Source organism: Megascapheus bottae, chromosome 6 (genome assembly GCF_031878675.1).
Source record: "Megascapheus bottae isolate mThoBot1 chromosome 6, mThoBot2.hap1, whole genome shotgun sequence".
In the NCBI taxonomy this organism is placed as follows: Eukaryota; Metazoa; Chordata; class Mammalia; order Rodentia; family Geomyidae; genus Megascapheus; species Megascapheus bottae.
Window position 1 is genome coordinate 20,803,293 of NC_143514.1, and position 24,659 is coordinate 20,827,951.

The 24,659-nt window shown below is 38.0% G+C and overlaps 1 protein-coding gene across 4 annotated transcripts in view; it reads left to right on the plus strand.

Annotated features, from left to right (window-relative positions):
* Positions 1 to 1,679: 1,679 nt before the first annotated feature.
* The window catches only part of Rap1a (RAP1A, member of RAS oncogene family), a 69,151-nt gene continuing 46,171 nt past the window's right edge, over positions 1,680 to 24,659 (plus strand). Inside the window, exons 1-2 of one of the 4 annotated variants that reach the window (XM_090334421.1) lie at positions 1,706 to 1,740; positions 10,336 to 10,427. The gene's annotated coding sequence lies outside the window, so the exon portion shown is untranslated. Of the gene's footprint in view, positions 1,741 to 10,335; positions 10,428 to 24,659 lie in introns of all 4 variants that reach the window. The other 3 variants (XM_090334422.1, XM_090334424.1, XM_090334425.1) reach the window with 3 other exon arrangements.

Below are 24,659 nucleotides of genomic sequence, written 5' to 3' on the forward strand. Positions count from 1 at the left end.
TGTATGTATGTATGTATGTATGTATGTATGTATATGTAGTGTGTGCTAATACTGGAGCTTTAACTCAGGGCCTGAGTGCTGTGCCTTAGTTTTTAAGCTGAAGGCTTGTGCTCTGCCACTTGAGTCACAGCTCCCTTTCCAACTTTTTTTTTTGTAGGTCATAGGGCTTGAACTCTGAGCCTAGGTGCTGTCCCTGAGCTCTTCAGTTCAAGGCTAGCACTGTACCACATTGAGTCACTTCCCCTTTCCATCTTTTTTGTGGTTAATTTTCACAGATTTTCTTGCCTGGGCTGGCTTTGAAGTACAATCCTCAGATTTCAGTCTTCTGTATAGCTACCATTACAAGAACGACCACTGGAAATGTGGTTAGACAAATTGTTTTAAAGGTGACAAATATGAAACAACTCTTGATTTCTTCTACTCCAACTCATTAAACAACACCACTATTTATCATAGTGAAACTAGGAATCTCCAAAAGACCTCATTTTCACACACATTGTGATCCAGGTTCAAATCCATTCTGGTTAATATATATCTAAGACTAAAATCAGGTGTAAGACAAAATAAGAAAACATTTCTTTTTCATTTTGTCTTTTTTTTGGCCATCCTTGCCCAAGCTAACTCGAGCAGCCTCATAGTAACAAGCTTCTCTGTGGGTGTTAGTTATGGCATTCTTAGTGTGCATTTCACACACACAGCAAGGCTTTCATAGAATGTGATTCAGATCGTCATTTCTGGGCTAACTTTCCTCTTAGGACTTCCTGTTGCTCTTACAATGGTCTATCGACCACAAGGTTCCCACCTGGCTTGCCCTCTGTCAGGCCCATTGATTCCACTCAGCCTTTTGCTTGTTCCTGCAACATGGAACCCACCTATGGGTTCATGGTTGATTTTTCTCACAGTCTGGAACGGATTTGGTAGGCCGATTCCTTCATATCACGTGTGAATGTGCACCAAGTGTTCTGTGTGTGCTAGTACTGGGGTTTGAACTCAGGGTCTGGGTGTTGTCCCTTAGCAGTTTCCACTCAAGATTGGCACTCGATGGCTTTTAACCTTGTCCTCAGATCTCAGGCTCTCTGGGCAGCTATAATGTTACTTTTTCTCATACTACTTACTGCTGTCTGTCACCTGTGTCTCGTTTATTGTCTCTGCTCCCTCTCCCACTCCACGAAAATGCAAGCTCTCAGGGCCCTGTGTGTGCCTAGAACAGTGCCCCTCCTTAGGTGTTCCATTAGTACTAGTCAAAGGGTTGAGCTTCTTCCGAATTCCATACTCCCTGGACCTTTGACCCTCCTCCCTCTCCCCTTCTTCTCTTCCCTTCCCACCATCCCCGTCGTCGCCGCAAAGCCGAGGTTGCCCTCTCGCAGCCACGTAGAGTGATTCTCAGCCTCCGCGCGTGGCTCCTTTAAGCCAGCTCCGGAACGCCGGCGGGAGTGCAGGCCAAAACCCGGGCCGCACGACTCCGGGGGGCGGGGCGGAGCCGGGGGCGGGGCCTGCGTGCTGGCGTGCGTGCGCGTCCTCGAGGCGCCGCCGCGGCCGCTCCCGAGCTGCCGCCGCCGCCGCCGCCGCCGTCGCCGCGCAGAGCCGGATCCTGAGCCGGAGCCACGGCCGTGAGGAGGGAGGAGGCGGTGGAGGAGGAGGAGGAGGAGGAGGTGGAGGAGGAGGAGGAGGAGGAGGTGGAGGAGGAGGAGGAGGTGGTGGTGGTGGTGGTGGTGGTGGAGGAGGCGCCGGACAGGGTGGGTAAGTGAGGGGCGGGGAACCCCTGCCGGGCCCGGAGGGAGCGGGGTCTCGGGTCGGTCGAGTCCGGGCTGAGGCGGCTCGTGTCGCCGGTCAGTCCTCTGGCTCCCCCTTCCTCCACCGCGTTCGCTTTCCACGGTGTCGGGGCGGCGGCCCGGGGGCCCGGCCGGCGGGTCCTCCCGGAGCTCAGGAGGCCAGGCCGCGTCGTCAGCGCCGGAGTCGACCACGTCCGCGGGACCCAGCCGGTCCGCCGCCGGGGCCGGGCCTGCGGGAGCCAGCCGGGAGGGCCGGGCCGGGTGTGGGAGAGAAAGAGGACATTGTGTCCCCCACCCTCCAACTCTCCGGTTGTCACGGCGCAGCCCGGCTCCGTCGCCCCGGCCGCCGCCGACGTGGATTGGACCGCGCCGCCTTCCCCTCAGGAGCGGTCCCGGCCGGGGTCAGCGCTTCCAGCCAGCCCAGCTTGCCCTTTGCGGGGCGCGCGAGGGAGGGGCGCGGGGTGCCGGGGTGAATTGTGCGCCCTGGGCGCGCGCGTGCGGGCGGCTGGGAGCTTTGCCCGGCCCGTGTGCGCCGGTGTCAAGGGTTCCGGAACCCCTGCGCCTTCCTCGATCCCTTCCCGGGCAGAGGGCTGACAGCTCGGCGCCGCTCCTCACCTCCAGCCTCTTTCCCGCCCTCCTTCCCCCTTGTCTGCTGTCGCGTGCCATGTGTTCGACTTTTCAACGTTGCTTCCCCCCCCCCCCCCCGCCTGGATGTCCGCCTCTTACCTAAATTTTGTTAGGGAAGAGGTCAAGGTGTGACTCTTGTTTCCGTCACACTTGGGATTCGGATGGGAGTGTCGCCCTGGTGGGATTGTGGCTTGTCCTCTACCTCTCCTCCCCTCCCCCGCCCCCCGCAGGAAGTTAAGGACAGTGTCTTCAGCAGAATTGTGTAATTTACTGCTGTAAGAAGAGGAGGGAGGGGAAGACTAACCCACGGGATCTCCGCATAAACTGGACAATCAAAAGTTTAAGGAACCTTTGACCTCTTGGGCGGGGGGTGGGGGGAGGAGGGAAGGGAGAGAACTAGTTTTGAGGAGCAGTGTATTCGCTTTTGAAAGGGAAAATCGTTGTGTCATTTCTTTGAAGGGAGGCGTGTGTAAAGAATGGAATAACGGGGCAGGAGGTTAATGGGCCACAGCTTTACAGGTAGCCACTGTGTTCTGTTTCTTTGGTGGCGTATGATTCTTTCAGCATTTTTATTTTTATTTTATTTTTTTTTGCTCACTGCAGCTAGAAGTGAGTTGTTGGGGAGCTTACCTTCAAAAGCGAGTAAAAGGGCAGTCTCTCAAGAGATGCTGCTGGAAACAGGATTTGGAAACTTTCTTTGGGTTTCCTGTCAATGTGTGGGGGTGGGCATGCCTTCATGTAGTTTTCCTGTTCTTTTGATGTAATTGATTTCTGCAATACTTTGACACAATAAAGCACTATATTAGGTCCCAGACTCCTTCCTTTCTTGTACTGTTTTTCTATAACACTTTCAGTCTTGAAGTTGTATTTTTATTGATTGGTATTCTTTTTTGGCATGGTTTTCACACAATCTTGTTCTTACCATTTTGAATTAGGTTTTATTTCAAATATGGTTAGATGTAAAGTGTGGAGGATAATACATGCTTGATATTTGTTTTACAAATTGATTACAAAGGAGTGTCTGGTCATTTTGAAAAATACTTTAAAATGCTATGAAAATATAGAATATTTTAATTCCAGTATATTAAAATGGTAATTTGTAACCTTTTCTAGACCACTGACATCTCTTGGAAAATGATGAAGTCATATGGCTTGTTTCTTAAAGAAAAAAAACAAGAAACCAAAAAAACAACCTGAAGGTTTTGCCCCACACTTTACAGCTTCAGGGCTCTGAAGCAGCCAGTCATGGACATTGTCTTACAAGTGAACTGAAATTGATGTTATTTCAGTTGCATATAAAAACTGCTCAATTCTTCATTCATGTTTGTGTTGTTTCAGGAAAGCATTTGCTCTTAAACTTTTAATTTGGGAACTAAGGCTTAAGAGTGGTTGTTAATGCAAGTTTTTGGAGAAAAGTTAATAAATATCAGTCATTTTTAAACCAGTGTACCCATGGCTTCTAAGGAAGTAGTTTGTTTATAGTCTTGTTTGGCAGCATAAGATCATAGTCATGAATGACTTTTTTTTTATTTGTGTAAGCTACTTTTTTGGCAGTGTGATCAAAAAGTTAACAAATGATGCATTTCTTCCATTTTCTTACAACATTGCTCATATGTATAGTTTTTCTTGTAGTTAATAATTATATCGGTATCTAATATTCTCACAGTACTTAATTGAATGATTACTATGTAGATAAAGTCCTAACTGTTAAATAAGGCTTCTAACCAGGAGGGAAAAAGCCATAACTAAATGAATGCATAATGGTAAGAGCTATAAGGAAGGCACATGTAATGTGAGGAGATAAGATAAGAACATTGGGTAGAGAAGACTGCGTCTGCGACCTGAAGGAAGGGATGTGTGTTCTCTTGGGTGAAAAAAGTACAGAGACCCTTGTGCATCTATGGCCTTTGGAGAGTGGCTAGCGTGGCCAGTGTGACTGGAAGACACACTGAGAGGGCTTGAGATGAGAGCAGCTGGGATCCTGTAAGCCAGAGTAAGCACTTTGGATTTTACTTTGAATGAGATGGAAACTGTTGGAGACTTTTTGAGTAAAAGAGAGACCTGTTCTGATTTAAGTTTGTGAACATAATTCTGACTGATCTGAAAATTAGCTTGAGTTGGGGGCTGGGGAGAGGACTGGAATCCAGAAGATAAATTAGGAGGTGAATCTTTTTATATCCCCCCAGTGTTGGGGCTAACCCTGGGGCCCTGTTACTTTTGAGGTAATTCCACATTACAGTCTTCATTTTTTTTTTTTTTGCCAGTCCTGGGCTTGAGCTCAGGGCCTGAGCACTGTCCTTGGACTTTCTCAAGGCTAGAGCTCTACCACTTGAGCCTCAGCACCACTTCTGGCTTTTTTCTATGTATGTGGTACCAAGGAATCAAACCCAGGTCTTCGTGCATGCTAGGCAAGCACTCAACCACTAGGCCAAACTCCCGGCCCCTACAGTCTTCATTTTTAACTTTGTAAAGTGATTGTAAAGTATGTGCTCTTGCATATATACTTAGTTCCTGTTCCTCTCCCCATGAAAATAGCAATGAAATTCACTTTTGTGTATGCAGCATTTCTTTTGTTTTGATATTGTTCCTTGGGATTTATTTCTAAGGGGATTAAACTATGAATAAATTTGTCTGCTATCTATCAGAATTGCCTTAACAGAGTTGGTGTCCTAGTTTTTTCAGTCACAGTTGTTGAACATAAGTTTCAGGGCAGTTTCATTTTCTTTGTTTATTAGCACTTAATAGTTTTAACTGAGAGTGGATGGCTCATGCTTGTGCTCCTAGCTAGTCAAGAGGCTGAGATCTGAAGATCCCCTTTTGAATCTACCTGGTGCAGACAAATCTGAGAAACTCTTAATCTCTAAGTAGCAAAAGGCTGGAAGTGGAGCTGTGGCTTCACTGCTAGAGCACCAGGCTTTAGGGGAAAAACAAACAAATAAACAAAACTAAAACGGGCTGAAAAAAGCTAGGCCCTGGGTACAGTTGCTACAGGTGTGTATTCACATGCATGTGTGTGCACACAAATAGTTTTAGACATAAAAATGAGACCTTCTAGGTTAGATTAAATTTAACTTACCTCTATTCAACATTTAAGCAGAGTACTGATTGGCTGATTGTTGGGATACCGAAGGTGAATTAGTCTTTGCTCTCAGGAAGTTTTTACATTGGGTTCTAATTTGTAATATAATAACCACTCCAGATATGCTACTGTTTTCTTTTACTCAGAAACTTACATTAGTGCGTTGTTGATTATCTAAGTATAAAAGACATTCCAGATAGGCATCCAGCTTTTGATATTGGTAATTACTGTGTGTGTGTGTGCGTGTGTGCGTGTGTGCATGTGCGTGTGTGTGTGTGTGAAACTCTGGGCCTGGGCGCTGAGCCCTTCAGCTCAAGGCTAGCACTTTACCAGTAATTGTTTTTTCTTACAAAGGATTTCTGGTGATCTTTATAATTTGTTTATATTTTATATAATGTTTAAAGAAGCATACAGATTTTGCTTAAAGTCTTACAGATTTTGTCTCATGTTTTGTTCTTTGCAATGAACCAGGTGGAGTCTAATCTTTAGATTGTTATTATACAGGTGATATACAGAGGGGTTACAGTTATATAAGTCAGGTAAAAAGTACATTTCTTTTTAGACATATCACCGCTTTCCTTGAGATTTTGTCATTTTTTTAATTTTAAAAAGACTTGGTTTTGTTATAGGGTTAGTTTAACATCTTTGCAGTTTTTTTTTTTAGTTTATGAAAATAGATGATACTTGTTTTGAGAGAAACTAAACGGCTGCAAAACTTAGCTTAGTATTTCTGGTTCTGAAATCTAAGATAGCTTGAATTTGTCGTGAGTTTGATTTGAAGTCTGTAAAAGGAGTTCAATTAACTTGAGTTAGCAGAAAACACCTGATGTGTTAAAAACCCACCTCAGATTACTTTTCAGCTCTTCTTTTCAAAAATCTCTTATTTTAAATATTCAATAAAAATAAAATGTATATGACATTTTATATCTTAATACTGTGATATCGTAAAAAAGTGATCATAGGGCCGGGAGTTTGGCCAAGTGAAAGAGTGCTTTCCTAGCATGCACGAAGATCCAGGTTCAATTCCTCGGTATCACATACATAGAAAAAAATCAGAAGTGGTGCTATGGTTCAAGTGGTAGAAGCCCTGGCCTTGAGAAAACCCAAGGCTAGGGCTGCTTAGGCCCTGAGTTCAAGCCCCAGGACTGGCACACATGCACAAAAATAGTGAACATAGCTTACTTAATGTTTGTTTTTCAAATTAAACTAATCATTTGTAAAGAGTTATGGCATATTTCCAAGGATTTTTGCTTATTCTGATGTCATATAATTGCTACATAGCTTAATGTCAAATTTATGTCATGATATTAGCATTGAACAAAAATTTTTAAGCTTTTATATGTTACTGAGACAAATGATTCACTCATTTTTGTGTGGGGGATGATTACAGTGGTGATTTTTCTGTGTTTTTATTTTGGCATTCTATATATGAATGTAAGTCACATTTTAAATTCTTTGTTGTTTGAGATGACTGTTTAAGAGAGTACTCTAGGGGTTGGGGATTTAGCTCAGTGGAAGAGCCCTTGCATGGCAAGTGCAAGGCCCTGAGTTTGGTCCTCAGCTCTGGGGTTGGGGGGCGGGGGGGAGAGAGAGAGAGAGAGAGAGAGCAGCTTGTTTCAAAGCTAAATGACCCAGATAAGTATTGAACCTATAAGCTTAGCTTTGTTCATTATCATGATGTTCTGATCAACAAAGCAGTTCACCAGAGAACTGTGCCATGCTCTCATTTCCTCTTGAAAATAGGCTTTTTTAGAGAAGATACAAACATATATATGTCACTCACATACACCAATTAAAAAATTTTGTGTGATTATTAAGGTTATTTAAAATTGTATGCTTTTTCTAATACATCTAAAAATAGTACTTTTAATATAATTTTCAAAAGTATATGGTATACACATGGATGATTTTTTTCTTTTTGGTTATGGGACTTGAACTCTGGGCCTGGTTGCTGTCGCTGAGCTCTTCAGCTCAAGGCTAGCGCTCTACCACTTGAGCCACAGCCCCACTTCCAGTTTTCTGGTGGTTAATTGGAGATAAGAATTTCGTGGATTTTGCCAGTCCTGGGCTTTGAACTCAGGGCCTGAGCACTGTCCTTGGACTTTCTCAAGGCTAGAGTTCTACCACTTGAGCCACAGCACCATTTCTGGCTTTTTTCTATGTATGTGGTTCTGAGGAATCGAACCTGGGTCTTCGTGCATGCTAGGCAAGCACTCTACCACTAGACTAAACTCCCGGCCCTGGATGATTTTTTTAATGAGATGAATTTCAATTATTAGGCAAGAAAATTACTTAAAAGCATTCAGGTTATATGTATTTATAGTAGCTAAGTCTGAAAATTATTTTTCCTATACCTCTCTCTAATGTTCCCAATCTTATGTGTCTTACTTATTTTGTTATAAACTGCTAGAGATTGAATCATCAAAGTGTGCAATGGCAAAGTTAACTAAATCTGAAATTAAATATGTAATCCTGTGTTTAGTTTCAGAATATATTTAAATTAATCTATAGTTTATTACACATGTAAAAATATATACTGTAATAGTTTTTGCAAAACCATGCTATACACCCTTATTCTGGGATAAAACCTTTTTGTTGTTGTTCATAATAGGATGGAGTTTAGCTATAAAAGAAAATTTTCAAGAGAAGCAAAGAGAATTAGATTCAAATTCCATTTGGACTAGTTCCAATATTCTAAGTCAGTAGTGGAAAGTCTCTTTCTGCAAGCTGAACATTTCAGATCTGTCAAATGTGTAGAGAGTAAATTCATTTACTTTATTTTCAGTGATGTTTTAAACTTACTTTCTAAATAGAGCCATTCTGCTCTAGACAAGTTGACTATATTATAGAACATTAAAAAAGCATCCAATAAGTTAATTCTTACAGCAGTGAAATTTAACACTAATCTTTAAATCATATGTAGTTTACAAATTATCCCAAATCTGTTGATACCTTTGGAGCTGCCCTTTAAAATCCAATGTTAAAATGTTGCAGAATTTCATTAGGGGATTTCAGATTAAGTTATTGAACACCTTTGATCCAAAATTAGGCTCTTTGATTGCTGCTGAGATATAAATATGTAGCTCTAATTTAATGAATTAATAATCTAGTAGTTTATGTTTGATGATGCCCAATGTGTTTATAAATAAATGTATTTTTATGACTGAATAAAAATAGAATAATTCCCATTTTCTAAGTAAAATGACTATTTGGAATTTTCTCTTATTTTTAAACCATTGTTTGTATGGATCCATTTTCTGTTTTTGTTTTTTTCTGTTCTGTTTTGTTTTATGTAGGTTTTGAGGCTTGAACTCAGGACGTGGATGCTGTCCTTAAATTCTTTTTGCTCAAGGATAGTGCTCTGCCACTATGAGCTATAACTCTACTTCCTGGACTTATTTTTTCCATATAAAATAATATTTATTAAAATGAACTTCAGGGAATAGAAACAAGAGAGTATTTGTTTTCTTTTTGTCTTGTTTGTTCATTTATCAGACTTTGGGAGAGTCCAGGAGGCACACAAATGGAAGGTGAACAAATGCAACAATGGTACTCACTAGATACAATGTTGAATATGACCTATACAGCTTGTGGCCAGGGATGGGAGGAAAAGACAGAGAAAGTGAGGGAAGGGGTGATATTGCCTGGACTTATTTTTTAAGAGCTTTTTAGTACTAGAGAAAAATGAATTCCCCAGTTGTTTAAAATACAGCAAAATAAGAATTGTAGTTTGAGGATACCTGCTTAGCATGTGTAAGGTTGTGGATTCACAATAAAATAAAGAATAGTTTATTCTGCTGCTCTGTATATTTAGTCATAGGTATATTGTAAATAACTTTTCTACACACATGTGCACACACACACAGTAGGAAAGTTATTTTCTTGTTCAGTTTGCAATTTTAGTGCGTGTCTAATGTTGGAAGTTTTTTTTTCTTTTGTAAAACAGCTTGTTAATATTTTCTTCTACACTGATTAAAACCATCTTGTGCCGCTAAAGTTACCCATGTACTAGGACAGAAATGTGTGAATAAACAAAATGCATCAGTTTGCATTTTTAATAAATGTTAGTAGCTTGCCAGTTTTATTTCAAGCTCTCCTTGCCCCCTGACTTAACTACGATGTGCTTATAAGGAAATAATAGTATATTTAGTTTGTAAAATGAGAGTAGTTTTTCAGGTCTTTCCGTTTTGTATGTTTTGAGCGTGGGTAAGTTGAACGTTTTTTATTCTCATTAGACAACCACAATAAAAACAACTTATTTAACTGTGGTGCTTTCTTTTAGTGTATTGGTTGACTTTTAGATAGTGGGCCTTGTATGATTTTATAAATACTATCAAGATTTGTATGGTATCCTTTATGCAATCTAAAAGTAAACATGCACATAATAGAAGCTGGAAACAAAGCAAGTATGATGTTTTCTTTGTCCTGGGAAATGTAGTTCCTATTTTAAGTCATGCTTTGTTAGGAGCAGGATCATTTTCAGTGTATATCAGCTTTGTTTATTTTTGTTTTGTTTTGTTATTCTGTTTAAAGAAAGCCATGTTACACTGTGGCAGATTTTGAAAGGAACATTAAGTATACAGAAGGAATTGAGTATCACCCATGATATTATACAGAGAAAGTTACTAATATTGAAATTAAACATTTCCAGCTCTTCAAATGTACAATGTTTTTAAATTTTCACAAGATTAGAACTATAACTTATACTATTTTCTCTCCCTTCCCCCAAATCTGGATATTTGTCTCCTAGTATAGGACTTTAAGGTTGATTCTTTATGATATTACTATTTTAATACTGAGATGGACGTTTTTGTACATTTGTCTTTGATTGCATCTGTTTTTTCTTTCCTCCTTTAGGATAGATTTCCAGAAGTGGGATAACTGGATCAGAGGGTGGTTATCCTGTATAAGAGTGTGTGTCTCACTGCACCTTCAATGCCATTGAGTAGGTCAGTTTTTACAATCTTTGCAAATTTGATAAATATCTGTTATATTCACGGGTGGTAATCACAAAACCCTCAATAATTTTAAAGCCATTATAGTGTATGAGTAGTAATCTTCTAAAAGGGTGTTTGGAATTGGTTTTAAAAATTATATGTGGGGGGCCGGGAGTTTGGCCTAGTGGTAGAGTGCTTGCCTAGCATGCATGAAGACCCAGGTTCGATTCCTCGGTTCCACATACATAGAAAAAAGCTGGAAATGGTGCTGAGGCTCAAGTGGTAGAGCTCTAGCTTTGAGAAAGTCCAAGGATAGGGCTCAGGCCCTGAGCTCAAGCCCAAGACTGGCAAAAAAAATCCTTTTCTTCATTAAAAAAAGAGAAGCAGTGTCTAAAATTGAAATTGAAAATTCTTTTTCAGAGAGAAATAGAATTTTGATGTTTTCTCACTAAAATAACAAACATGAAACAGCTTGTTTTATAACATGTATTACAGATGACAAAATTATTTCAGGTAGATGAAGGGCAGTAGTCACATGCTACTAACTTTATAAAACAGTGGAGATGACTTTGGAAGCAGGCAAATCCTTCTTTGACTACTTACTAAGTATACACGTTGAGATAACTTAAAGACTACTATGTGCTTTGATATTTCTAAACTTTGACTCCCCCCTTCCCTTTTTGGTGTGTTGTCGTATTGGATTTTGACCTGAATGGCCTTGAGATTACTGGGATAATGGCTTTGTTACTTGAACTGCTTGTCCTGCCTTTTAGTTTACTTTTCAGATAGTCTCTTACTTTTTGCCTGGGTCAGCCTTGAACTTGATTCTCCTACCAGTGACTTCCTGTCTAGCTGGGACAACAGGCACTGACAGAATACTTGGCTGTTTTGTTGAGGTAGAATCTTTCTAACTTGTCACCTGAGCTGGCATCATCTTCAGTGGCAGTCTTTCTGATACCCCTGCCTCCTGAGTAGCTGGGTTTGCAAGTCTGAGCCTCTGTACCTGGCCTAAACCTGGATTTTTTTTTTTTTAATCTTTTAAGGAAGAATAATGACACCTACTTCACAGGATTGTTGAGAGGATTAGAAACTTTATGTAAAAATATTTGGCATATAGTATTTTTTTTTTTTTGTCAGTCCTAGTGCATGAACTCAGGGTTTGGGCACTGTCTTTGGGATTTCTCAAGGCGAGAACTCTACCACTTGAGCCACAGCACCACTTCTGTTGTTTTCTATGTCTATGTTACCAAGGAATTGAACCTGGGTCTTCATGCATGCTAGACAAGCACTGTACCACGAGGCCAAACTGTCCCCATAGTAAGTAATTTTGGCAAGTTGTTTTTGCAACCTTCACAAGTGCTGGTGGATGGAACACATCAGTTGAATGTGCAGCTCAGAAAGTTAAGAAACACAGTAAAATATGTCTCAAAAATAATTGCGAACTAAATGTATGCTTTTTACTTTAGTTATTCCTGTTCTTTCCTCTTTTATTTTCCCAGTTAAAAAACTATGTATGAGTTGGCAAGTGCCATTTTACTAATTCTAGGTTTTAATGTACTTTACAGTAGCTGAATAAATACATAAGTGAGATGGACTGAAAGTGATAATAATATTTCTTTTTGACTGATGTTAATTAACATGAATGATGATTATCTACTTGGTATTGTCCACTCAAGAGAAGAAGCAACCCTTAGTTTTTTTAGCGTAACAGACAGTGGGGATCCTTTTTTTTTTTTTTGTGCCAGTCCTGGGCTTGAGTCCAGTGCCTGACCACTGTCCTTGGGTTTTCTCAAGACTAGAGCTCTACCACTTGAACCACAGCACCGCTTCAGGCTTTTTTCTATGTATGTGGTATCTGGGTCTTTGTGCATGCTAGGCAAGCACTCTACCACTAGGCCAAACTCCTGGCCCACATTTGCATTTTTTTTTTGCCAGTCCCGGGGCTTGAACTCAGGGCCTGAGTGCTGTCCTTGGGCTTTCTCAAGGCTAGAGCTCTATCACTTGTGCCTCAGCACCATTTCTGGCTCTTTTCTATGTATGTGGTACTGAGGAATCAAACCCAGGTTTTCGTGCATACTAGGCAAGCACTCTACCACTAGGCCAGACTCCCAGCTCCATTTGCTTTTTTTTTTTTTTTGTGGGTCATGGGGTTTGAAATTGGCCTGCTCATTGTCCCTGGGCTCTTCAGCTCAAGGACAACACCTTTGAGCCAGGCCCTACTTCCCCCCATTTGCATTTTTTAAAGCAGCAAGTTGCATAATTTCTTAACATTTCTTTTAGTTTTAGTATTGTCTACATTTAGAATTAAGTCCTTATTATTATAAGTTTTATTTTCTCCCATGTTGAAAATCAAAACCTAGAGTCCTAAGAGTTCTAGGCAAATATTTTTTTTATCACTGGTATGCATTCCTAGCTTATTATTTTTGTTCATATCTCCTTTTAAAGGTAATTTTACAATTTTTTCAAAAAAGAAAACATAAGAATGTAGCACATAGTCTTAGGAATTACATTATGTGATTCTTTGAAAGTGTTCTCTATTGGTTATGTGAAATTGAAAAAAAGCAACTAAATGATACTTCATTTTGCTAAAGTAATCTCAGATATTTGAAGCAGTAAATGTCAGAAAGAAAATGGAGTAATATGAAATTAGACGGACTGAAAAGTTTGGATTGAATTTTGAGGAAAATTTCCTTGAGATGGTGATGTTTGATGTAGAAACTGACAAATTGCCACACATTACATTTAACAGTCTACAAGAAGAGTGAGCCAGGCAAAGGGCTCATTTGGAACAAAGGTCCTGATTTGGGAAGCAGATCATCATATATTTGAGGGATAACAAAAAGGCCTTGTTACTACAGACTGCCAAGATACTGGTAGATGAGGTTGAGAGGGGGAAAATTATAGAGATCCTTAGGAAATGGGTATGATTTTGTTATGATAAATATAAAAAGTTGGATAACATTTCTTTGTGAATAAATATATAACTTTAAAATTTGAACGAATAATGGCTGTAAACAAATCTATAGGATAATTGGAAGTTTAGTTAGACATATAAGAAAGGGCTTAGTGTGTTTAGACAGTTACTTGTGGTATATGTTATGTTTTTCCAGGGTATGTGGAGATAAGAATGAATTCCTTTTAGTATTGCAAAAGTCAAATAAATTTGCATATGTGTTCTCGAGATTTAGATAAGCAAGATATGATCTTTCCTTGGACCAATAATTATGTAGACTCAAGTCTTCGGGTTATGCAATATTAAAAGCTGTGGTGATTTGCAGGTTGGTAATGAAGTAAAGTTATGCTTCCTGCTTAGGAACCTAGGGGGATATAGCTTGGTGGTAGATTGCTTGTACAGGATGTTAAAGGACCTGGGTTCCATCCCCAGCATTAGGTGGAAGGGTAAGAGGAGGAATGATAGAGGAAGACCTGAGTTTAATTAGTTTTTAAATCTTTGAAAATTTGAGAGTTCTAATTAGCCTTTACTCATTTGACTAATAAAATACCAGTGTAGTTTATAGGAAAAGCTCTTTGAAGATACAGAATCCATGGAGAATAAAAGATTCTTCATATAGGTTAGAAACCACTGGTAAGTGTAATGGCCTCTTGAGAAATCTAGGGGAGCAGACCTTTTGAATCCCATTTAAACTTGCACAGTAAATCTATGAAGTAGATTACTAGTATTGTCCTATTTTTACAGGAAGTGAAGTTCAGTAATTGTAATTTATGAAAATTCATACTGCTCTAGTTATGCAGAGAATGCCAGAGGTGCAAAAAGTTTAGCTGCAGTACAAGTTGAAATATCAGTAAACACTTCTGTCCTGCTTACATATAACATGAATGAATGGGTAAATAAATGACTGAATTACAGGAAACTACCACTGTAGTTTGGTACATTGTACCATTTTCTTCTTAGATGAGTCTAGAAAGTTTCTTCAGAAATAGTGGCTTCAGTTCTTTTTTTCTCTACTATGCTTTTCTGATTACACTAAAAATGTTGAGACAGGAAATAAAGAACAGGCACTTAGAAATTCTAACTTTCTCTTACGTTTTGATTATTAAGTAATTTATAAAGTTTTCAGATTTTAAAAATATCTACATTCAAGATACCAATTTTGGTTCTGTTTGTAACTGAATTATTTTTGTTACTATTTAAAATTTATTTTTGTATTCTGAATTGAGGTGATAGAATTTCTAACAATTCTCAGTGGGCAGTAGTTGCCTGACCATTACAGTGGTGTATGTGTGTAGAGGAGTTACATATGTTCTGACTTCTTGTAGTATATCAAATTGTGTAGTTTGTTTGGAAATATGAACTGATTATTTGGGCTTTAAAATTATGTATAACAAATCTCTTACTACATGAAGTCATGTTTAGTAAGAGATAATAGTAGTTTGAGATCTCTAAATCCCATGTATGTTTGAACCTTCAGATTAATACCTTAGTAAATTTAATTTTACAGTTATTTAACCTGATTTTTAAAAATTAAATATAACTGAATATAATTATGTTTTAAATGAATACTTAAATGAATATAGGAATGGGTAACTGTCTAGTAATTAAAGTAAGTTGTGCTAGAGTAAAATTGAGAAAGTAAGGGAGTGTGGTACAGAATTTACCGTAGGCAAATAGACTAGATTGAATAAGAAATTTGTTTTTACAAAAAGGAGAAATAAAAGCTAAAAGAGGTTAAATTAATGTAGAAGGAGGTAGACTACTTTGGATGATATACTGCAGCTTAGTATGATTTTCAGAGAGAATATAAATACGATGTCTCACTGTTTGTGGCAGTATAATGTTACTGTTTCTTGAAATGTGCAATCTGTCTCCTTGGTTTGAGTTAGAAGTACATTAAACCTAGATAGAATGAAGAGGATTGCTTTGTGAAAACAAAACATATTTTAAATTGTATTTGGAGTTGTCTGAGACTAAAGTTACTAAATTTTACTGGTCTTTAAAAATAACTTTGTAGGGGGCTGGGAGTTTGGCCTAGTGGTAGAGTGCTTGCCTAGCATGCACGAAGACCCAGGTTCGATTCCTCGGCACCACATACATAGAAAAAAAAAAGCTGGAAGTGGTGCTGAGGCTCAAGGGTAGAGCTCTAGAAGTCCAAGGACAGTGCTTAGGCCCTGAGTTCAAGCCCCACAACTGGCACAAAAAAAAAGTAAAAATAACTTTTAGAATATTTTGGATCTTGATATTGTCAAACTTTTTTTCCCTACTAGATTTCTGTTCCACAACTCTAGACTGCTCTCCTGTTGTATGCTATTTTGTATTGTAATTCTATGACATATATAACCATTTGATACAGTAAGTATCAGTTTGCTTTCTTTCTCTCTCTCTCTCTCTCTCTCTCTCTCTCTCTCTCTCTCTCTCTCTCTCTCTTTCTCTCTCTCTCTCTCTCTCTCTCTCTCTCATTCTTTTCTTTTCTTTTTCTTTTTTTGGGGGGCTTGAACTCTGGGATTGGGTGCTGTCCCTAAGCTCTTAAGCTCTAGGCAAATGATCTGCCACTTGAGGCAAAGCACCACTTCTGGTTTTCTGGTGGTTAATTGGAGGTATAGAGTTTTCCAGATTTTTCAGGGCTGGCTTTGAACAATGATCCTGAGATCTCAGCCTCTTGAGTAGCTAGAATTACAGACACGAGCCACTGGTGCCCGGCATGTTTATCATTTTTAATGTAAGATTTTTTTATAAATTTGATTATATGAAAACATCAGGTTAACTTAAGGAAATCTTTATCTAGTGATTTGAGAAGATTAATCTCATAATCAGAATTGCTTTTATTTGTATATTTAGATTTCCACATTTTAGGATATGTTACCTTCACATGGAAAGTCTGGGACTTCAGTAACTCAAATAGCAATACTCTATTGAATATAGAGTTTTACTTAGGGTAAACATCCCTTTGAATTATAAATAAATTTTTAGGAACTTCTGGCTAGTATCTAAATACAATTTTTACATTGGAATATGACAGTATTATAATTCAATTATCACCCAAAGTCTAATTGAAGCTGTGAGTAAGGAAGGTTTTAGACAATGTAGTCATCTTATTATTTCCAGTATGCTTTATTTAGAACTAGACTACTGACATCAATAGAACAAGCTTGAGATCATGTCACCACTCAGTACCATCTGCTTATATGTGAATATAATAGTAGGTCTTAGAAAATAACTATAAAGAATCATTGCTTTGTGGTTTTCTTAGCTGACTGTACTTAGGTTCCGTGTCAGGCTGAATTTGAGTTTTACAGTGAATTGCCAGTTTGGATCTCTTGTAACCATAATATTTCTTAAACCAGAAGTTTAATGTTCCTTATGTATTGACATGTGGAAAATTTTGACCGTACAAGAAAAATATCTGTTTAATCAGAAAAAATAATTAAAAATCTAATACCTATAGAAGAGTTTATATGAAAAACCACACTTCCTTTCCCAAAATATGCAAAATATTCATTTTTACTGTAAAAATTATTTTCTTAAGTTGGGAGTCAGTGGTTCACATCACTCGGGAGGCTGAGATCTGAAGCCAGCCTAGGCAGGAAAATCTGTGAGACTTTTTTTTTTTTTTTTTTTTTTTTTGAGACTTCTTTTTTTAAGTTGCTTGTGGGGCTTGGCTCTGTGTCTGGGCACTGTCCCTGAGCTCTTTAGCTCATTTCCGTTTTCTGGTGGTTAATTGGAGATTAAGAGTCTCATGGACTTTCATGCTCCTTCCTCCCTCCATCTCTTCTCTCCTTTCTTCCAGATAGTGTCTTACCATGCAGTTCAAGTTGGCCTTGAACTATATCTTTCTGCATCAGAGTCCACCTCACTCCCTAGTGTTGAGATGACAGATATTCACTGTCACACATGGCTTATTTTCTTTTTTTAAAGACCTCTTATTTGTGAACCTTATACATTCTCATTGATTTTAGAAAATAAAAGTTCTAAAATGAATTAGTTAATTGAGTATGAATTTAAATTCAATATAGGACCTTAGAGATAAGAATTCTTCAATAAAATGAGTTAAAGATTTTTATATGACCTAAATAGAATTTCTGAAATGCATCTATTTGTATTAAAACTAAAACGGAAGCAAAATTGAATAGTTAGTTTCTGAATGTGGGGAATGAAATGGAAGATTGATATCATGCCTTGCAAACCTTTCTAATCTGGTTTGACTCAGTTATATTTATTGTTTTATGGATAATTGTAGAGTTTACCTTTACTCACATAAGTGGTATGTTATATCATTTTGAATATTTGGTCATTTGATACTGCATTTGTGGTCACCAGAAAAAAAGGATTTGGCATATTTCTGCATGTAGTACAACTACATGCATGCTAGGCAAGCACTCTACCACTAGACAAAACTCCCGGCCCAGACTTTTTTTAATAATTTTTTTATTGTGATTAATAGAAGGGTTACATTATATTCACCAGATAGAAGGTGCATAACTTCACAAACATTGATACCCTTTCTCATGACATGGTCCCCATTTCCTTCCCACCCTCCCCCCGCTTATCTTGATTTCCCCCTTTCCCTATCCAATTTCAAATAACCAGTTAAGCACATTATATCAGATAACAAGGTGAAATATTGTAACAATATGAGATAACCAAGGGACAGCAAAAGAGATGAGAGATAAAATAGTACATTAAGGACAACAGTCACTCAATATATGGCTTTTGTTTCCTTATCCTGAAGGTCCTTACATTTAGTGTCATACTATTTGGCCTAATGACTCTAGATTTTGTTCTATTGTAAATCTCTGCTAGGAGAGCCCAAGGTTTCTACTGATTATGACAAATGAGGGAGACTATTGGGCCTATGTTCCTTTGAGTCTGGCTTACTTCACTTAATAGGATTTTTTCTAAGTCTTTCCATTTCCTTACAAATGGGGCGATGTCATTCTTTCTGACAACAGCATAGAAATCGCATTGTGTATAAATACCACATCTTGTTGATCCACTCATCAACTGAGGGACATCTGGGTTGGTTCCATATCTTTGCTATGGTAAATAGTGCTGCAATGAACATTGTTGTGCTAGTGGATTTAGTATGCCCTTGTTTCTGGACGGTTGGTGGCCCAGACTTTTTTCTTGTTATTTCCTAAGCAAGACAGTAGAACAATTATTTTCAAAGCTTTTTTTTTTTTTTTTGGCCAGTCCTGGGGCTTGAACTCATGGCCTGAGCACTGTCCTTGGGCTTTCCTCAAGCCTAGTGGTCTACCACTTGAGCTACAGCACCATTTCTACTATGTATGTGGTACCAAGGAATTGAACCCAGGACTTGGTGCATGCAAGGCAACCACTCTACCCTAGGCCAAACTTCTGGCCCTTTCAAAGCTTTTCCAGTATATTGAACGTTACAAGTAATATAGAAATGACTTAAAGTACAATGTATAGATTTTATGCAGCTACTGTGTCATTTTACATAAAGGACTTGAACTGGGCACAGTTGTTCATTGGAACCAGTCACTGGGAACAAAAGGAACAGCTGTGCCTAGCTCTGTTGTTAGAGTGAAAAAATGGCCACAGCCCAAATGAATTTAACTGAGTCCACAGAAATAGGAATTTGTGTACTTTTTCACATGTCAATGTATTTTTAAACTTTTTTTTTTTTGATGTGCAAGTGGCAGGATGGCCAATGGAGGCTAGCGAGCTTCCGCAGTCACAGAGCAGGCCTTGAAGTCCTGGCACAAGGCTGTGGCCTACAGGTCCCTTTCGGGTTGGGGTCCTGGCCTGTCCCACCTTTTTAAACTTTTTTAAGGAAAAAAAATTAAGGATATAAGACCACTCTTGGTTCATATGCAACACACACAAAAAAGCAATGAAGTAGACGTGGCCTGTGAGTAAAGTTTGCTGATCTTTGAATAAAGAAACCTTCACATCTGACAACTGTTTTATACATTTTGTTTTTTGTTTTTTGGTTGTGGGACTTAAACTCTGGGCAGCGTGGGTGTTGTCCCTGAACTCTTCAGCTCAAGGCTACTGCCCTACCTTTTTTGAGCCACAATACCACTTCCGGTTTTCTAGTAGTTAATTAGAGATAAGAGTCTCATGGCCTTTCGGTGCCCCGACTGGCTTTGAACTAAGATCCTCAGATCTTAGCCTCCTGAGTATCTAGGATTAGGTGTGAACCCACTTTGTCCAGCCTGTTTTAGATACTTTATCTTCACCATGTCTTTAAAAATTTTTTTCTTAGCATCTTGGTACAATGGGAAAAATACTTTTTGCATGGTATTTAGAATTTTAAAATTCCATACATTTTAAATTCTGGTGATTTGAACTCAGGGCCTCATGTAAGCAAGTACACTACTACTTGAACCATGCCTCTGCCTTTTCTCGCTTTATTTATTTATTTTTGGATAGAGCTTATGCTTTATGCCTGGAGTTAGTTTTGGCCTATAATCCTACCTATGTCTTACATAACTGAGATTATGGGGCGCACCATCTGATCTGGCTTGTTTTGTTAATCTGGAGCCTTGCTAAATTTTTGATGAGTGTTGAACTGTGTCTGCTCAGTCTCTGCTTTCTGAGTAGCTAGAATTATAGACATGTGCCACCTATACTTGATCCCTAGAACTTAAACTGTATAATCACAGCTTTATATTTAAACTGCTTATTAACACATCTGTGAAACAGCAAAAGTTTGTACTTTGTCCCCCTCAAACAATGGCATGCATATATAATAATGTCAGGGTTCTTTGGAAACAAGCAACAGAGCACCACTAAGTTTTTTCTTGTTCACTCTTGCTGGTCCTTAGCAACTGTATGTAGTAAGGTTTGTCTTAGTCTTGGAGTAAGGTATCTACAGAATCAATATTAAAATACAAAAATAAAGCAAGAAGCTAGAACTCAGGAAACCCTGAGGAGAACTGGAACAGTTTGCAGAGATGGGGCCTTGGTAATCACTTTAAGATTCAGCTTCCTGACAGTCAGTCTGATTGGCCTAACTTGAGTCTAGTTGGTACACTTTGTGTGAGAATGGAACACATTGATTAACCTTTCCACCAAAACTGCATACAGAGATTGTTTCCCAACAGTGAAGATTACCCCAGTTACCAAAAGAGGATGACATGCAAAAATACCAATACCCAATTCATCATAGATGTCCACATTGAGAGATGGCTGATAAAGACATGGGTCAGGGCCTGATCCGTGGGAAATTGAACTTGAACCTTCATAGACATCTTTGAAAAATTGGAAGTTTGGGGATCAAAAGATTAAGATAGGGAAAGGTCAATATATATATATATATACATATACATATGTACATATATACTATTGAGGAATTTAGGCAGCATATACACAATAGTCAAAGTTGAAGAAATACTTAACATCCCTAGCCATAAAGGAAATGAAAATCAAAACAACTTTGAGGTGCCATTTCACCCCAGTTAGATTGGCTAACATCTGGACTTTTTTGTTGTTACAACAAATGCTGCAGGATGGGGTGATGGAGGGAGGAGACTCCTATTACACTGTTGGTAGAAATATAAACTATGTTACCACTCTGGATGGCCTTTTTGGAGGTTCCTGCAAAAACTAAACATAGAACTTCCTCATAACTCAGCCATTCTTGTCCATTTACCCAGAACATCACAAGCCAGGATACCTTAAAGATACTTGCACATCCATGTTCATTTCTGAACTATTCACAATAGCCAAATTGCAATGAACAACCCAAATGCCCTACAACAGATGAGTGGATCAAAAAAAAAACATAATGTGGTACATATACACAATGGCATTTTTACTTAACCATTAGATAGAATATTATTTGCATGGAAGTGGCTAGACCTAGAACAAATCATATTAAGTGAGGTAAACCAAGCTTAGAGAGACAAATGATGTTTTCTCTTGTATAGAGAAACTATCTCTAAAATATAATTGGACATGGTAACGTTTATAGGACTCAAGGCATTCATACTCTAACAGCCAGTCTAAAGGAGGATATTCTTAGGGGAGGAACCCAAAGGGGTAACTCATCTGGTAATTTAAAATACTGTATCAAAACAAATTCCAGGAAAGGGAAACATGGGAGATTTGGTGGTAATAATGGTGGTGTTTATGCTTTTTTAAAAAAATTTTTATAAGTTTAGGGAACCAAAGGGAGCAAAAAGGAAGAAGGGAGGTTTTGCAAATTATGCCATTCATAATACACTATATGGAAAATGAACTATGCAACTTGGGGGTAGTGACAAGGGAGAGACACTGAGGGAAAGAGCATAAAGAGGTGACATTGTCCAAAAAATTGTACTCATTACCTGATCTATGAAATGGTAACCTGTCTGTACAACACCTTAATGGTAACAGTAAAGTTATAGTAAAAAAAATAGTGGATAACAGAAGATTGCATTAACGAATTCTTGAGTTATCTTGGGAACTATGTTAGTCTAAATTTATTAAGATTCAAGCACAGCATTAAGTGCTAGTCATTTCACCGTTTATTTGTACATGCATCTTTCAAGTTGCACATTCTCAATATGCTATTGTTTTGATAAATGTAGATTTTAAGAAACTTTCCCTTATCAATGTGACTATATATGTGTTTAGCTGTTGCCGATAATAATAGTCTCATCAGTGCCCTGCTGGGAATCCTGCTTCTTAGTGAGAATAACTTACATTTTTGGTGCTCAGAATTAATTCTTCTGTAATTATATTTTCAAGCATACACTGCAAAGTTGCCATTCAGCAGTGATACAATTTATATATGCAGAGATTGTATTTGCTTAAATAATTGTCACTTAATATGGACGTATTTATTTTTGACAATTTATGAGTTTTTATTTTCAGCCACCATGACTGCAGACTTAGAAGGGTTGGGCTTTATTAAATGAGTTCAATTACTGAAAGGAAAGAAGCTTCTTAAAACAGAGTTTAATTTTAAACTATAAAATACTAAAAGTTGGACTGAGAATGTGGCTTAGTGGTAGAGTGCTTGTATGAAGCCCTGGGTTCAATTCCTCAGAAACACATAAAAGAAAAAGCAGGAAAAGGCACTGTAGCAAATCTTGAGCAAAAGAAGCTTAGGGATAGTACCCAGACCCTGAGTTGAAGCCCCATGACTGGAAAAAGAAAACATACCAGAAATGGTTATTAAAGTAAAACATACTAGTAATGGTTAGTAAAGTGTGTGTGTAGGTAGAATGAGGTAACACTTCCTGTACAAATTAGATATGGAAAGATAGGAACAAACATCTTTTTTCTTGGTTCTTGTTCTTGTTCTGCTCTTACTGAAGGAAGCAAAATTCGATAAACACACAATTTAGTCAGCATATGCGAAAAGTAGTATAGAGTTTAAGACTGTGAACACCAGAGTTTTGTTACTGGGTTCTTCTGATCCTTAGCTCCACAAATTGCCATTTCAGATCTTTGGTAAGATACTTTTTTTTTAACCTTTATCTTCTTTAGCTATAAAACATAAAGGAGGCATAAAATGAATATATTATTTCTGACATATAGAACTGGAGATGGTTATGTTGAATGAAATAAGCTAGTTACGAATATAACCAACTTGAGCTTACAACAGTTGAGAGTAGAGAGTGTGGTTACTGTGGAAATTAAGGGGAAGAGAAATATGGGGTTAAGGTTGATCAATGGGTGTAAAGTTAGAGTTAGAAATAAGAAGTTCTTGTGTTATATTGCACAGTAAGGTGTCTATCAGTAATGTACTATGTGTATATGTTGTATGTATTAATTAAAGCTAGAAGCAAGGATGTTCTCACCATAAAGAGATAAGTGTTTGAGAAGTATGTTTACCCTGATTTGAATATTACATAGAGAATTCTATATCATGTGGTACCCCATTTTAATGTATCATTTTTAAATGCAGTGATGTGAATGATAAATTACTTCTTGCTTTTTGGTCATAAAAATAAAGTACTCTAATCTATATAAAGTACTTATTATTGAATGTTATCCCCTTCTGCTGTTGATAAGTATCACTGATTCTGATTTCATTTTTGAAGCTATTGGCTAGTTTTCATTTAAAAAAATTTAGTTGACAGGTTATTGTTTACAAAGAGTCTTCAATGCATTATTTCTTTTACAGAGAATAAGCACTTTTAGTGCAAAAGAATGAATAGGGCTTTAGAGTCCTAAAAATTGGGGAACTGAACTGAATGTTTTTATGCAGTTTGTTAGCCTTTATGACATTCAGAATAAGATACCAATTGTGCTGATTTTCATTTCTTTATTAGAAAGACTTTAAAAGAACCACTAAACTTTCATTGGTACTGTTAGGAGTGTTAGAAAAAAAAAACACCTCATTTTTAACTTTAAAGACTCAGAGTACTCTCGTAAATATTTCAATTGTAAACACTTGTTTTGGGTTTAGAATTTTAACAGTATAAATGAGGAACAACAGTATTTGTAGTGTGCTTTTTACAAGCCTTGTCTCACTTAATCTTCACAGTTTTGTAAAAATAGTAGGACAGATGGCAAAACTCCTACCCTTAAAGTTGAGAATATTTTGAAGAAGTTGTCCTAGAAATAAATAGCTAGTAAAGGTCTACTATTTCTTTCCTTTATTTTTTTCTTTTTTGCCAGTCCTGGGGCTTGAACTCACGACCTGAGCACTGTCCTAGGACTTTCTCAAGGCTGTAGTGCTACCACTTGAGCCACACCGCCACTTCTGTTTTGTTTTGTTTTTTTTCCTTTGTATGTGGTATCCAGGAATTGAACCCAGGACCTCATGCATGTTAGGCAAGCACTCTACCATTAGGCAAAACTTCCTGGCCCAAGGTCCACTATTTTTTCCATAAATTTTCATTTTGTTTATCAGAGAGCTGAGTAGAATTATTTCCTGTTTTATAATTGACTTGTATTTTCCAGAAGGTAAAAGTCAAACTTTTGAATTGTTGACTTTTTCAAATTTTGTAGAAATATCTGTGTGTGTATTTATTTTCTTAGAGCCGTTTTGAGTTTGTAGTAAAAGTGTGTAGAAGATAGAGGTTTCCTATATACCTGCCATCCCACCATTTGTTACAATGGACAGCATATCACTGAGTTATGATCTACATTATAATTCACTCAGTATCATGGGTTTGAATAAATGTGTAAATTACATGTATCCACAAAACAGTATTATAGAGTAGTTTCATTACTCAAAAGAGTAGTTTCATTACTCAAAACCCTTTGTGTTCCCATCTTTTTATTTGCCAAGTAAGAGGAACATATGACACATTCCATTGCAATGCGTTACTGTAATTTCCATTTTATTTATTATAGCTCTGGGATTTCAGTTTGGAAGAAGGTTC